The sequence below is a fragment of the Rhodamnia argentea genome, chromosome 7 (genome assembly GCF_020921035.1).
Source record: "Rhodamnia argentea isolate NSW1041297 chromosome 7, ASM2092103v1, whole genome shotgun sequence".
In the NCBI taxonomy this organism is placed as follows: Eukaryota; Viridiplantae; Streptophyta; class Magnoliopsida; order Myrtales; family Myrtaceae; genus Rhodamnia; species Rhodamnia argentea.
Window position 1 is genome coordinate 11812004 of NC_063156.1, and position 16470 is coordinate 11828473.

At 42.5% G+C, this 16470-nt stretch overlaps 1 protein-coding gene across 2 annotated transcripts in view; it reads right to left on the reverse strand.

Moving 5' to 3' along the window:
• Window positions 1-16470, reverse strand: part of LOC115731881 (putative disease resistance protein RGA4) — a 33008-nt gene that overhangs the window by 13152 nt on the left and 3386 nt on the right. The gene's annotated exons all lie outside the window — the stretch shown is intronic.

Genomic DNA, 16470 nt, shown 5'->3' on the forward strand with positions numbered 1-16470 from the left:
TCATTTAACTCTACGTTAACTCAAGTGCCATAATCGGAAGAGACTTTGGAGGGTTATAACGTAGGCTAGGATTGGGGAGCGAGGAACGAAAATGCTCGTTTTGGCTCGGAAATTAAATGAGAAGGGGCTTGACGTTGGTGATCATCGTTGACTAGTCACCGATCTTGGTCTTCCGGAAATGTCTTCAGAAAGAATACCATCATTGAATGAGGGATGGTAGATTTCTACTGAAAATTGCACTTTGCAAACCGATTTCTTGGGGAGTCTTCTTCATAACAAGTGTCCGTCAAGGATTTGCAAGAGACACAATGCAAACATGTACATGGAATTTACAACTTAACAGGCAAAAACGTACATTCAAAATTCAGAAGTACTTTACAAATGAATGTGCATTGGCCTTACTTTTGGTAGGCACTTTGCTTTTCCTATGCTTGAAATTTTCGTATGAGATCGGCCTTTGCTTTTCTTACTCCCGACTCTCATTTTTCTTTTTTTCTTTTTTTTTTTTTTCGAGAAGAGATTTCTTTTCCTTTTTCTTTGAGAGCTCTTCGACATCTCTTTATTTTACTTTTTTTTTTTTTTTTTTTTTTTCGAGAGCGGGCCCTTCTCCTTTAAGCTGAGTTTGCCTCTCCTTTTTTTTACAATCCCATGATTTTGAACCAGGAATTACAACAAACATAAACATTTACAAAGAAAAATTATGTAAACATAAAAAATCTAGCATACAAGAAATGAGTCCATTCGGGAATTGTCCGTTGACCCGACCATCTCCAATTCTAATCCTTGGGAAAATGCTATCTTCGTCTTTGGAATGAGCAAATGATCACCAATAGGGGTTTAAGAAATGAATTTGCAGGCTCAAGTGGGCTATGCAAAGAATGAAGTGTATAGGATAGAGAAATGAATGCTCTTCATCATCCTAAGGCACTTGAATTAAAATTCGAGTACACATGCAAAGAAACACCCGAAGATTAATGTTAGTCCGAGCAAGAAAATTTCTAATCATTTACCTCGTGTTGCTGCTAGAATTAACCCGTCTGGACCCCGATGTGGAGTGGTTCTTGACGGGGGTAAAGAAATGAAACCACCGCTCAAAAGGGGTAATCAATGGATCACCCGTAGTGTTTGGGATAGAGAATTGAATGCCTCTGTCATTTCGGCTAACGTACCTTTCGCGAGAAAACTCTTTACCTCGGGGAATGCGGAACTTAGCCACCGTTCAACTCGCCTGAAAAAATGGGACGTGTTTGGAAAAAGATTGCCTTTCATCATCCTGTCTTGCCCCATTCCATACATTTGGTGTATCTTATGTAGTTCATGTTCCTTATTCAGAGTTGATAAATTAAACATGAGGAACAATCATGCACAAACTATGCAATGTATGAGTGTTTTCGAGCATATAAAATGCAGCAACTTTTTATCTTGGTGGATAGAATTTGCAAGCACATAAGAAACTTCTTAGGGGCGTGGATCGTGAGTTGCCCCCTGCTCATGCAAATGAGTTGCAAAACTTCATTATTTGGTTCGAGACATGAGATTGTCAAAGGCTCCGGGAATTTCTCATTTCATTAATTTCTCGGGGAGAAGGGATACTTCCGTATCCCGGAAAGGCGGTGACCCCTGTAAAAATCAAAAGGGAAAGCATCAAGGTACGTTCTCATGTTCTAAACGAGTTGAAACGATACCGCTTTACCCTTGTACGAATTTCTTGTGAACTTTGAATTGAAAGGATCAACTCATCTGGATTGGATTGTATGTCCGGGATGTTATCTCTCCGGTCTTGTAACCATCCGGGCTGAGTTTCAATCGGCATTGAATCGCGAAGCAAAAAGGTTTTTATTAATCTTTGTACATTGATGCCAAATCCCGGGATCGAACCTTGGGACGCCTCGGACCACTTGTCATTCCCCCAACCACTAGGCTGTGGTGATGTTGGCGTCCACGGTTGGTTCGCTTTTTGCTATATTGTTCTCAAAACAGGTTGGCAATCTCCTGTCGAGAATGAAATAAGCTTAAATCGAGTTTGAAATGATTGAGAGCCAATTGGGACGATACGGAGTTACCCATCTTTGAGTCCGCTTGGCCTTTTACTCGTATTCTCCCAAGTAAGGCTATTCGGAATCTCTCTTTACGGGCGTTCGGGGCGTCGTCCACAAATTGATTTTCTACGGGCCTAGCTTAACAAGGAACTCACGCATTTGATAAGGGAGGAGAAAATTCGCCCTTTAACTCTAGGCAAATTCTAGACAGCTAGAAAGTAAAAAAAAATCCCACGCAGGGGAACTATACATGGAATCAAAGAAGTATTCATGCGAGATTGGTTCCACCTCTCTTGCTGGCCATTCCAATGATCGACCGATTTTGTCTTGGATTATACACCAACGATCGTTGTTCAAGGATCCATAATCACTTGCTTCGGATCACAACTCGGGAGGTCCTTCCACTCCGAACCGGGCGATCAATGTGGTGAGCTCATCATCAAAGTAATCTTTTGATTGATACTCGAATTGGGTAGTGTTACTTGCTAACACTAGCGACGGATTTCCCACTTTGTTTTCACCGTGAGCGATCTGACCCCTTGAGCTTGAACTTCCGCCGTTGCTCGGAAACTTGTAGGGATGATCAACCTGTCTCGCTGCTAGAACCACCAGCGGAAGGTTGGTATGACATGTATTCTTGATTGGGAAGTGGCCGAGTACCTTTTGCTCGGTAGATTTTCCCGGTATTGATCTTCCAATCAACTTTGGTCCTGTCGTGTTGGTCCCAACCTGCATCGTGCTTCCTCAGCTTATCTCTAACCCTTTGAAGGTGATTCGTGACACTTTGCATGGTGAGTCCGTCTATATTCATTATTCTGTGTACAGCCATTGGTCGTCTTGAATTGATTCCTAGTTGTCGAACCGCCTCAATGAATATAGAATGAAGCTTGGCGGACCAAAGGGGCCTTTTCTTTTGGACAAAATCGTCGTCGTCGGCTTGGTCGTGGTTTTTTTGTACAAGTAATTGCTTCCTTACAGCATGCTGCCAAATGTTTTGGAGCACTTGAACGCAGACCGGCTTCTGCGGGACGTCTCGAGCACCATGCGATATGGCCCTCGTTATGAACTGCTGATCATTACTTGCTGATACTACGATGACCTGTATGTCCAACTCGGAATCAATGATCTTTAAGAGATCGAAACCGTCCATGTCGATCCCTACGACGGCTGTGTGACGACGATGTCAAAATCATATTTGTCTTGCCTCGGTACTTGTAAGGCATCCGTTGCTTTCGCATTAGCAAAAACCCTGTACATGCAACTTCTCAAGATAGCAACGAGGATTGAGAGGGAAACGGGGTTGCCATCAATGACCATGACTCTGAGATCTTCGGGATAGGAAGGTTCCCATACTTCCGCTTGGAATGAACGTGTTTTTCTTTTAAAACCTTCCATATGTAGATCAAAAATGGCTATTTCGACCCGGAGACCGAGCTTTAGATGTTCTCGGACTTGCAAAACAATCTGTCCGAAAATCACAAAAGTGATGGTGGTCTTTCGTGACGAGTTCGGTGGTCATTTATAAATTTTTTTTGATCCGTTAGTCTCGCATATAGGTTCTCGCTTTTTCTACGAAAGAGGACAACTTTTTCTCTCCTTTCCGGTCTTAGTGCCTTGGATCCATTTCGTAATAACTCTTGCCTCTCACTCAATCTGTCATCTTTTTCCTTTTCGATATGTAGGAGCCCTCAAATCTTTTCGCTTTCTCTATGAACGAGGCGATTATTTCCTTCCTCGGATCTTTTCGGTTCCCCCTACGAACGAGGCGGTTATTTCCCTCCTCAAATCTTTTCACTTCCTCCCGAGGCGGTTATTTCCTCGAATCTTTTTGCTTTCTCTAATAACGAGGCAGCTATTTTTTTCTCAAATCTTTTTGCATCTATCTATGTGAAGGCTTTTAATGCTTTTCCTTTCGGCGTTCGATCAAATCTGACAAGGAATTCACGCATTTAAGCATGAAGATATTTGCGGATAGTCTTGTTCTTTGCCCCTTGATTAACTCTAGGCGTAAAAGGAAGAATGTCTCACATGGGGACTTTGTAACAAACAGTACATTCATTCACGCATGTCTCTACTTCTCTTGAGAATTCATAAGGGCTAGCTAGTAATGCTCAAAAGAGTGATATTTTGAAAGCCCATAATAAAAACTCAAGCTTCATGTAGGCTACTGATTCGGAGTTTCATCGGTGTTGAATTGGCCGATTGTGACATCGTGGAAACTCCAATTGTAGTGATGCATGTCACTTCCCTCGAAGGGCATCGGTTACGCCTCCGCAAGGCCGACATTCCGGGATGTATCCCCAACGAAATCCGATTGTGCGAGAACTTGCTCGGGGGGATGAATCGATAAATGAGCATTTTCAATGCTCGGATGTGGCTCATCAAGGAACATGCCACCAAAGGTGATGGGGTTGCTGCAGACATGGCAAATAGCGATGTTAAGAGCATCCCTATACCTCTTGATCTCCGCGCGAAGCTCTTCATTTTCTTCCTTTAGAGACGCAAGTTCATGACTTTCACTTTGAACCTTCACTCGGGCCCGCTTATTTTGAAACCAAAACCTGACCTTCAAGGGCTCCATTCCTAGCTTCCGGCTCAACTCATTTTTTCGTTTCCCGTTCACGTAAGGGCACTCCTTGAATGCAGCTTCGAGCTCTTTGATTTGATGTTTTCTTTTACGGGGTTGACTACGGCTGCTACTGCTGCTATTGTTGTTCTTGTTATCGAGATCTTGAACTTCACCGCCAAGGGAGTTGGGTTTTACGGCTTCTGTCTTGGATCCGGCCTCGAAATTCAGCAGTTCATTCTCGGGCATGTCTAGGTTGGTTGCCTCCGGTAAGTCTTTGGTAGCCTCCAAACATGTTGGATTGAAATACTTCTTACTTGCTTTTTGTTCACTCTACTCTCCCGTTGTATGCTTACTCTCTCCAAATTCTTTTGAGTAAACATGCATGTTCCAGAGCCTCCCTTTTAACGTGGATGAAAACCACTAAGCCGAGTGCTTCTCCCAAGATTTTGTGTTTCCCGCTCTGTCTTCTTCATTTTCCTTCGACACGGTGGGACCCTCAAATCTTTTCGCAGTATGCTTGTCCCTCTTTTAATATGGCGGAACCTTTAAGTCATTTCGCAACTTTTTCGAATTCGTGAGCCTCGAGATGGTAGATCCGTGATTCACGGACGAAACGTCTGTAGTTTCACCCGGATAATTAACTCGGCCCCCACAATAATTATTGCTATGACTTTTCCTGCCCTTTAAATTAGGATTTAACGCCGAGATGATCATCGCTTTCATATCTTCATCTCCAACCTTCTAAGCACTCTTTCGCATCCATTCTTTTTCGGTTGCTTCAACAACAATGGCCTCCCTCCCCGCACACGTCTTCTCGGCTGAGGTTTTGGCCAAATGGGAGAAACTTTATAATCTCCTAGGCCAGGGCTACTCTTATATAGCCAATCATCCGGAGGTCGAAACTGAAATTCGTCTTATGTTTAGGGATATGGACACTACTTCTATTCAAGGTACCAAGTTAGAAGAGGAATATAGGATCTTCCCTACCCTCTTTACTAACTTCCTGGAGGCTTACAATCACGCTCATCAAGATGTTACTTTGGCCTATCTTGTGAGGGCACGCTATCAGGATCGGACAGATAACTTGGTGTTGGCCAGTCTTGTAGCCGACAATTATAAGAAGGCCCTTGACTACGGTAATGATCAAGTCTCCTTGCTGGTTCGTGAGAGGGGAAACTTGGTGGAACGTTTGGCCATGTCTCGGACCATCTTTGAGCGTGATCCGCTCAATATTGTTTTGAAATTCCAATGCACATGGCTGGAAGAAAGGATGGACGATCCGACCCTGGATATAGCCCGCGGGAGAATGCTGATCCATGACTTGGAATCTCTTTGTCGAGTATCACGAGGACAAGGTAGCCGAGCTTAAAGAGAAATGTGAGCTCCTCCTCTTTAAGCTGGCGGATCTTGATTCTCGAAGCGATCGGTGTAGGCGGAGCATCAATTGTATGGAGGACCAGTTAAGCTCCTTTGTGATGCTCATTAGGGCTCGGTTTGGCTTTTCGTTCCCACCTCGATGATCTATTTGTAAGGCTTTCTGATGGATGAAATGAATGCAAGTTTTTACTGATTTCATCTTGGTCATCATATTTTTTCGCAAGATAACCCCTTTTACTCGTGAATATGTAAATCTCACGCTACGATGGCCGATTCAATTGGGCCGGAGAGACCCCCCCATTCGAAACGATCTCTCGGCACAAAAATTGGTAGCGATGAAACAAACGAATGCCCAAATGTGAACAACTTGTGAATCAGTATTAATATTATAACTCGATTATGAAAACATCGAGTAAATCAAGTATAATATTTCTTTACAGAGTCGAATTCACCGGGTTGGTAAATACACGACCATCCATCTCGGCCGGAATCAAAGCACCACCGGGGAGCACCTTCTTTACTATATATGGACCACCATAGTTTGGAGCAAACTTCCCTTCCGGGAGTGGGACTATTGGCAACAATTTTCGCAAGACCAGGTCATTGATCTGAAAATATCGAGGCCGAACTTTTTTGTTGAATGAATTAGCAACCCTCTGCTGATAACACCGGCCATGACATATAGCCTTAATTCTCTTTTCATCGATCAGATTCAATTGGCTTGCCCTCTGCTGGATCCATTCAGCTTCCGTCAAGATAGCTTGAGACAGTATACGTAAGGAAGGAATTTCCACTTCAACGGTAGAGAAACAGCCTCCATTCCATATACAAGAGAATACGGGGTTGCCCCCGTAGATGTCCGGATCGAGGTCCGATACGCCATAAGTGCAAATGGCAACCTCTCATGCCAATCGCGATAATTTTCAGCCGTCTTCGCTAAGATTTTCTTAATATTCTTATTGGCGGCTTCTCTTGCTCCATTCATCCGAGGACGATATGGGGAAGAGTTCGGATGCTTGATCTTGAATTCCTTGAACAATTCGTCGATTAACTTGTTGTTCAAGTTTGAGCCATTGTCGGTGATTATGGCTTCAGGTGAACCATATCGAGCGATGATATCTCGACGGATAAATTTCACGATATTTCGTGCTGTGACCGCTAAATAGGATGCGGCTTCGATCCATTTAGAGAAATAGTCAATTGCTACCAAGATGAATCGATGCCCATTGGATGCTTTAGGATTGATAGGGCCAATAACATCAATGCCCCACATAGAAAACGGCCATGGTTCGGATAAGCGATGCAACTCATTCGGAGGGACATTAATCTTGTCACCATGAATCTGACATTTGTGACAACTCCGGACATGCTGAATACAATCTCTTTCGAGCGTGAGCCAATAATAACCCATCCTCATAACCTTCTTAGCTAACATGTGGCCATTCATGTGTGGACCACGAGATCCCTTCATGCACTTCCATCATCGGACGAACTGCGCCGGTTGAATCAACGCATCTTAGCGGGACGGAATCGAATGATCGCTTGTATAAATTTTCTCCATTTAAGAAGAACTTCGAAGCCATCTTCCTTATGTACTTTTGGTCAGATACGGTACTTTCTTCAGGGGCGCCGTTTCCGAATATAAGTTTTGATGTCATGGTACCACGGCTTACTATCGGGTTCATCGATCACGGCCATACAATATGCCGGCTTTTTTAACACCTCGATTTTCAGTGGGTCAACCTCAAGTCCATTGGTGATTTGTAACATTGAAGACAAGGTAGCCAATGCATCAGCGAATCGATTATGAGTCCCGGACAGATACTCAAATGAGATATCCTCAAATTCCTCCACCGGTTTATCCAAATACTCATGGTAGGGTAGCAATTTAGCATCTCTCGTCTTCCACTTTCCAACGGTCGAAGGATAATCAGAGCGGAATCTCCGAACACCTTGAGTCGGCCTATCCCCATTTCAATCGCAGCCTGCAGACCGAGGATGCATGCCTCATATTCCGCTATATTATTTGTGCAAGGGAATACCAATTTTGCGGCCACAGGATAATGTCGACCACCTGGAGATATCAGAACCGCGCCCGTGCCTGATCCCGATAAATTGACAGCTCCGTCAAAATACATAGTCCAGATGTAATCTTCCACCGACATGATCCGATCCTCAGAATAATAGGCATCATCATCTCGCCCCGGATTTTCAGCTAGGACATCCGCTATAGCCCGTCCCTTGATTGACTTTTGGGACAAATATTGAACATCAAATTCGGAGATGAGGATCCGCCATTTGGCAAGTCTACCAATCAAGGCGGGTTGATTAAGCAAGTATTTGATAGGATCGCACTCTGTCACCAAAAGTACCTGGTAATGCAAGGTATATTGCCGAAGCTTGTGCAGTACCCGGACTAACGCCGCACATGTTTTCTCCGCTTCGGTGTACTTCATTTCTGAAGCAGTGAATTTCTTGCTCGGATAATAAATGGCTCGTTCTTTTCCATCCTCCTGCCTCTCTTGTGCTAACATAGCACCCAAAGACTCACTAAGGATTGTGAGGTAGAGGATTAAAGGTTGCCCGGTGTTGGAGGAATAAGCACGGGTGGACTCATGAGATGTCGCTTCAGTTTCCCAAAAGCTTCTTCACATTCGCTATCCCATTGGATTAGCGCATTCTTCTTTAAGCTTGAGGAATGGCTTAGCGGTTTCTGATAAGCGAGAGATGAATCGAGCAATATAGTTTAGCCTGCCCATCGGACTTCGAACTTCTTTAACCGTCGTCGGCGGCTTAAGCTCACGAATAGCCTTGACTTTAGAAGGGTCGACTTCAATACCCTTATTGCTTACCACGAATCCGAGCAGCTTGCCCGAGCTGGTCCCAAAGACACACTTGGCGGGGTTGAGGCGTAACTTGTACTTTCGGAGTCTATCGAACAATTTCTTGAGCGTTTCGACATGATCTTCTCCATGCCTTGTTTTTGCTATCATGTCATCAACGTAAACCTCAATCTCATTATGCATCATGTCGTGGAAAAGGGCAACCATGGCTCGTTGGTAAGTAGCTCCAGCATTTCTGAGACCGAACGGCATCACCCGGTAATGAAACATTCCCCATGGTGTGGTGAAAGTGGTTTTCAACTTGTCATTGACATTCATCGAAATCTGATTGTACCCGGAGAAACCATCCATGAATGAAAACAATTCAAATCCTGCAGTTCTGTCAACAAGTACGTCGATATGCGGGAGGGGAAAATCATCTTTGGGACTGGCCTTATTCAAATCTCGATAATCGACATGCAGACCGAATACGCCCATCCTTCTTCATGATCGGGACTATATTGGCAACCCAATCGAATATTCTCGTAGTCTCAAGGAATCCGACGTCAAGCGCTTCATGACCTCCTCTTTGATCTTCCGGACCAATCCGGTCCGGCCCTCCTTGACTTTTGTACCACTCGGCTTAGCCGAAGGATCTATCGGCAAACAATGTTCGACAATGGAACGATCAAGACCGGGCATATCTGCATAGGACCGAGGCGAAAATATCCCGATAATCCTTCGGGGAGCTTAGTCAAGCGATCAGTCATCTCTTTGGAAAGGTTTGCCCCGATCTTAACTTCTTTAGGGTTTTTCGCATCGCCTAGGTTGACCGAGACAGTTTGTTCACCGGTCAAGGGCTTGATCTCCTCATGTCGTTCGAAATCCCGACGAATTTCCTCATAATCTGATTCGCACTCATCTAGGTCGTATACTTCTGAATCCACTAGATTTCCCTCCTCATGTATCCCCCTGAAACATAAAGTAACAAAATCAGAAAAACAAACAAGGTTTAATTGCGGTGTTTTTTTTTTTTTTTTTTGAAGAACTTTATTTATTTATTTTTTGTTATTATTTTTTTTTTTTCAAAACCGTGGGACATGAATTCTTGAAGAAGCCCAACCCTCAGTTCTTACCATGATGACAAACTTGTTGGTCGTTGGTTATCGTCATCGGGTTGGTGTGCGGTGTAGTGCAAAGACGATAAATCATGCACAACAATTAAAAGCAAACACCGCTTCAATGATTCAAAAGTTAAATCACAATTCCAATTCACCAAGCCTGCAAAACAAAGGGTTAGCCAATCACTCCTCCCCTTATAACTCCCAATCCGCAAAAGCATTTAACACCTAAGAATGAGAATTCAACCAAAGTTTGCCAAATCAAGTGATTCCTTTTTCATGAAATTATCTGGCCTAAGTCCTCTTAAATTCCCCAGCGGAGTCGCCAAGCTGTCGCGACCTAGAAAAAATAGACGAGTTAATTTTCGGGCTAATGGATTATCGGGTTAATTAATGAACTAACCTAACTCGGACTCTCCCAAGTCCATACCAAATCGCAACTTATGGTTCATGTGATTATCTTGCAAAAGATTTTTTCATTTTTTGGAGCCGCCACTAATCATTTTTGGTAGGTTGATTAGAAACCTAAATAAAATAGCGGGAGAAAACTATCTTATTTCCGCGAACCGGAGATTTTGAATTCGGGGATTTGGTTACGTCAGATTTCTCTAACGCCCTTTCGGTACCATTTTCATGAAAAATATTTGATTTGGCAATTTTGATGGATTTTGCTTGAAATTCAAAGATGCAATTTTTTTGGTTTTTTCTTCTTTTTTATGGGGATGTAAAACATTGAACTTTGTACGATATACACCATGGGTGATTTAGAAAGAAAGAAAACGCAGCCAGTCACGAGTATTTATAAAAATAAATTAACATGTAATAATGCTAAAATTTGGAACACGTGGCATGTCTAAAATAAACAAACAAATGTTCAAACCAAACGATTACATTTTTGTAGATCGAGATGGAAAGGATTACCTTCTATTACATAAAATCTTACTCACATACACATTATAGTTCCCTTCAAGATCTCGGATTTGGAAGAACGCGGCTGTCGTCGAAAATGGCAAGCAATGACGTTGTTGGGTTGCGAGGGGCGAAATATGTGTCGGGACTCGTCGAAGATGATGCTCGACTAAAACACTTTTCTTCACTCTCGAATTTTCTCTTCTGATTTTTCTCAAGAACTCTCTTTTTCCTCTCTAAAAATTCCTCTCAAAAACTCTCTCAAAACTCTCTCTCTCAATTCTCTTCCTCTTCCCCCTCCTCCTTTTATTATCTTCTCTTTACCATCTTCCTTTCATTATCTTCTCTTCACCATCTTCCTTTCTCCATCTTCTTTTGGTATTTGCAATGCAGTCCCTGAAGTTTCAAGTATTTGCAATATAGTCCCTGAAGTTTTAAGTATTTGCAATACAGTCCCTGAAGTTTCAAATCTTCTCGGTGTATTTTTCCATCCCGTGCCTAGTCTAGACGCATGCTAAATTAAGTGTTCTGCTTGCCCAATTATATGCCAATGCAATGTACGCTAAAAATAAATATGTGAGATGATTTTTTATAATTTTTATGCAAAAAATAGATTAGTCAAAATTTAGGCGTCAACATATACTTCTATATAAGTGCACCTAGTTGATGTAAGAACTGAGAAAATTGTCCAAAAAGTCCTAAAACTATTACATTGTTGCCAATTGACTCCTACACCTTTTTCACGTTTTGTTAATTGAGTCTATTCAGCTAATTTCAGTCGGAAATCGCCGACATGGACACCGTTCATCTTACGTGACACGACCGATGCTGACACGGATAATTCTCAATAATATTCTTCATTTATATATTTTTTCCTTTTCCCTTTTCTTTTCTTTTTCTTTGTTGTGGCATGCAAGGGTTGTCGGGCCCTAGACCCTTGCCGGCCATTGGATGAGGATTGCTTGGCCCTTATCGGCGATGGACAAGGCCATCGCTGCCACGCACGAAGCTAGCCTCGCATGGATCGGGACAAGGCCATCGCGGCCGCGGGCGAGGCCAACCTCACATAGATCCGGGCAAGGCTACCTCGCTCACGGTCGGCGAGGGCATCACGGTCTTCGCCGGCCACAGTAAAGAAAAAGTAAGAAAAAAAAGAGAAAAATTAGTAAAAAAATTTCATAAAATATTTAAATATTATTAAAAATTTTAATGTCAACAATTTCTAGGTAGATGGACTCAATTGGTAAGATGTAAAAAGTTTTAGCGCTTAATCGATAAAAATTAAAATGTCTAAGACCGAATTGCCAAAACTATAATAGGCTTAGGACTTTTGGAACAGTTTTAAGAAGAAAAATTATTTTGCAATAGTCTAAGCCAATTCGTCACGATATAACATTTCATGTGAATTTCATACATTTGACGTCTATATAGCCTTAAAATTGCAGCAAATGGCTGGAGCAGTGAGTACATGTGTTCGGCCTTATCAGGAAATTTAAGTGAGATGGTATGATTACGCTGTTCAGTTTTCTCGTAACTCTCCAAACTTTTATATGAAAAGTGACCATAATAGAATTTGTTTAATGGCAGGGACTCGAGGTTCAGAACCGCGACTTCATGGGATGAAGTGCCGAAAGGAAGCCTTAGATTCGCACGCCATAATATATTTTGGGCACGAACGATAGTCATTTCGTTCTTGGAAACTGCTTTTGGCCTGAAATAGATTTTTTTATTTATACTCCCTAGACGAGTTTGTGAGCAAATAAGTGCGTTTAGCAAATAAAAAAAATTATTCCCAAAATAAAAATTTGTTGATAACGACATATAATTTCTATAGTTGTCGTATGCCGGCCCGAAAACTAGGAGCTAGTAATAGCAGAAATATTTATTTGATAACAACATAACGGTTGCCGGCTGGTGGCTTGCGGTAACGGAAATATTCGTTTGATATTGTTATCAAACTCGTATGGTCGCCAAGCCTCAACAGGAGACCGGCGGACGGTGACCGGTTGCCTGGGGCCGGGGACGCGAGGGAAAGGGAGTGAGTAATGAGAATATTTTTTATTTATGTTTATGTTTTAAAAATAAAAAAATAAAAAATTTATATTTCTCATTTCTATTTCAAACCTCTTTGTGGGCTAAAAATTTGTCTTGAAAATAGAAAAATGAAATATTTTTACCAAATGGATAAAATAGGAAAATAGAGAAACATAATAGTTACCTTTCGTGCCGTTTGCAGGACACGGCTCCATTTAAAATCTCAAACATTTTTTAACACCCTTTGGACCGATTTACGATTAGATATCTCTTATTTTTCGAGCATTCTTTGGTTTCCAAATCAAGTTGAATTAACATTCTTTGTTTAAGACAAAAAATATTTTAATGTTCGGCTCAAAATTGGATTCGGATTACTCATGGAATAGGATCTTTGAAAAGAATTGTAGAGTTGGATTACTTAGCATATCTAGGATTCAACAACTACTCATTCTTTTTTTTTTTATCGAAAATATCTAACTTGAATTTAATAACTGAAAAAACCAACAAACTACAAGAACAATGCTAGCAGAAAAAATTGAAAATTACAAAAATAAAACAAAACAATCTACACCGTGCTAGTTGTAGCCGACACTGTCGCCATCGTGATCGCCACCACGGCCGTCGCCACCGCTGCGAGTGCCATTGTCCCTTACTTCCCTCTTTGCATGATCGAGCACTACTACGAGCGTTGTCTCTCTTTGTCACTCTGAAACTCGAGCACAGCCATGGAGTCCCCGAGCCATACCGTCACGGCCATGGAGGTCGCCAGGCTCGCGACACCCGCATCTGTGGTCAATGGAGGCCGAAGACATCGCTGGAGCATATCGAAGGAGGTAGTGACCTTTATAGCCGCAGCTCCCGACCTTCGCGTATATCGATAGAGAGAGGGAGGGTAACAACGATGACTCAACCAGACGAGAGCTCTGGCGTCGACGACGAACGGAGGCGCGACGGCGATGACTCGTGGTGGTGATGTTTGGGCGGCGACGTGGCGGATCTACGTGGCCTTGGTCGGGCTGGGGCAGAAGAAGAAGCGAATCTTTCATCTCATTGTTGATTGGTCACTTTTAGCAACTTCCTTCTGCCCCGTGAACCAATCTCTTACCCCATTCCACGTGCTGCGACCACGACCGTCGTTTCTAGATCGTCAAGCACAACGAAAAATTTCTAATCGTTTGCTAGGTATCGCAATTGGGTCCATAATTGATCGATGTAGGCTGGAATTCTGATCAAGCCTTGATCGATAGAATCTCCCAACACTTTTTCAAGAGCTTTCTTTAGATTAAAATCATCCTAAACGCGTGCCCATAATCTGACATCGAATTGTTCTTGGACCTTTTTCTCGTTGTGCACAACTTAACAATGGAAAATTATTCAAAATGTTCTAACCCTATTGCGTTTTTACCGATTCAGTTCTAAATCTTCCAATTTTGCTACTTTAAGTCTCGAATCTTTTCATATTTTGCCAATTGAGTCCATCCAGATAAACTTTTTGGATGATTTTCCTGCTTAACAAGTACGGTTTTGCCTGAACGTCCCGTTCTTATTTTTGGAGGGTATGCCGCGCGGGGGTTGTCTTAGACCACTCTCCACGACGACGAAAATGATCTATTTGGCCATCATCTTTTCCTTGCCATTGAAATAACAGTAGGGTGTCTCAAGAGAACTTCATGAATGACAGACCATGAATGCCGACGTGGTCTCACCTTTGGCAGGCGATCGTAATGGCTATGCTAAAACAATCATTTTTGCTTTATAGGCAATGAACCGAACATTAACGTTTTAATGTGGTGCCACGTTACCCATTGGTTAATTGGTTATCTTTTTGGGCAAAAGGACATATGGATTGACAATATTTATGTATGATGCTCACTTTGGTGTCGATATTTTTTGTTGGCTCACTTAAGTGTCAAATCGGAGAAAAAAAGGATTAAGTGTCAATTCCGGCCAAACAGTCCATGTGGCTTTTTTTTTAATTAATTTTTCAATATTGCGTGGAGTTTTTTTTTAAAAAGGCAGTCCACATGGCAATTTTTTTAAAAGATAAGTCCATCTGGCAACTTTTTTGAGAAAAGTTAAATTAAATCTAAAAAATAATCTTAAAAAGTAAGAAAAAAGTACAAAGAAAAAAGAAATCAACAATTGCAGCGGCCAGTGCTTGCATAGCTCTCGTCCCTGCAGCCCCACCATCGCCGGCAATGGCAGGTGAGGGTGGAGGATGGGCCAGGGGGGGTCGCCGAGCCTCGGCCAGTGGCTGGCAACCCCCGCCAATGGCTAGCGAGGCCTCGACCTTGCAAATCTAGGGATGTCGAGTCTCGCCACGGCTGTTCAAGGCCAGCGAGGCCTGGCCATAGCTGGGCAAGAAATCACCCCTTGGGGTTGGCATCAGGAATTCTGGGTTTTCGTTCTTCTTTCTCATGCTCTGTTTCTTAAAGAATGATTCTATCGGTGAGATCCAAGCTTTCTGGGTCTGCAAAATTAAACCTTTTTAAGCTTAATCTTATCAGAGTAATGCTTGACTTTGGGGAGAGCAAGGACGCGAGGCGTGATTGTTCTAATTTGGGTGTTCATCTTTTGGCAATTTCAGTTCTTGGGCTCGTAGTATCCGGGGACACAAGTGCGTGGGCTCTTGGAGCTGGGAGCAAGTACGATGGGAGCATTCTGAACAATGCGATATTGTCGAGTCGGAAAAAGGCGTGGTCACTGCTGATGATGGTAGTTGTTCCGAGATCGGGGCGTCGATGCTTAGGAGAAGAGGGCCAGGCCGGCCTCGAAAAGCCACGGCGAGGCTGGACCTCGCCGGATCTACGAGGTCGAGGCTTCGCCAGCCATTGGTGGGGGTCGTTGGCCACTAGCCTGGGCTCGGCGATCCCCTACCCTCGCCGGCAACGGTGAGGGCTGTGCAAGCCAGCACCCCCGTTTTCTTTTCTTTTCTTTTCTTTTCTTTACCTTTTTAAAATTATTTTTAGGCTTATTTTTTTAGTTTTTAGCTTATTTTTAATTTTTTTAATATTACATGGAATTTTTTATTAACTTTTGGCTTTTTTTTTTATTGCTGACTTGAATCCGACAAGCCACGTAGACGCCATGTAAGATTTCTGCGGCGCTCACCGGAGTTGGCACTCGAATAATCGTTTTCCAAAAAAAATTAGCAGTTAAGTGATAAAAAAAAATATTCGCACAAAAGTGATCACCGTAAATAAATATTGTCAGTGCATGTGTCGACCTTTTGCGTATCTTTTTGTCTTTTTGGCTTTGAAGCTAAAAACCAGGATACCGATTTGGCTAAATCTATGGACCGAGCCCTCTCGGCCTCATCTTCATCTTAAGGATGTCCCATCTAGGCAATTACGAGGAACAATAGCATTCACAATTATGAGTTCAACTAATAGTGCCTGAGAGTGTAAAATTGACAAAGACTTTGAGCAGATACAATTTTTTTTTTTTTTCATGTAATTAGCGTTTGTGCATTTATATTCATAAGTCCGCTCATAGGATCAAGAAGGAAAGAAGAACATAATCATCCTACGTAGAAGTGAGGCAAAACAAATTGACGTCGAAAAAAAGAATCGATTTTTAAATGCGTTATTCCTATTGAA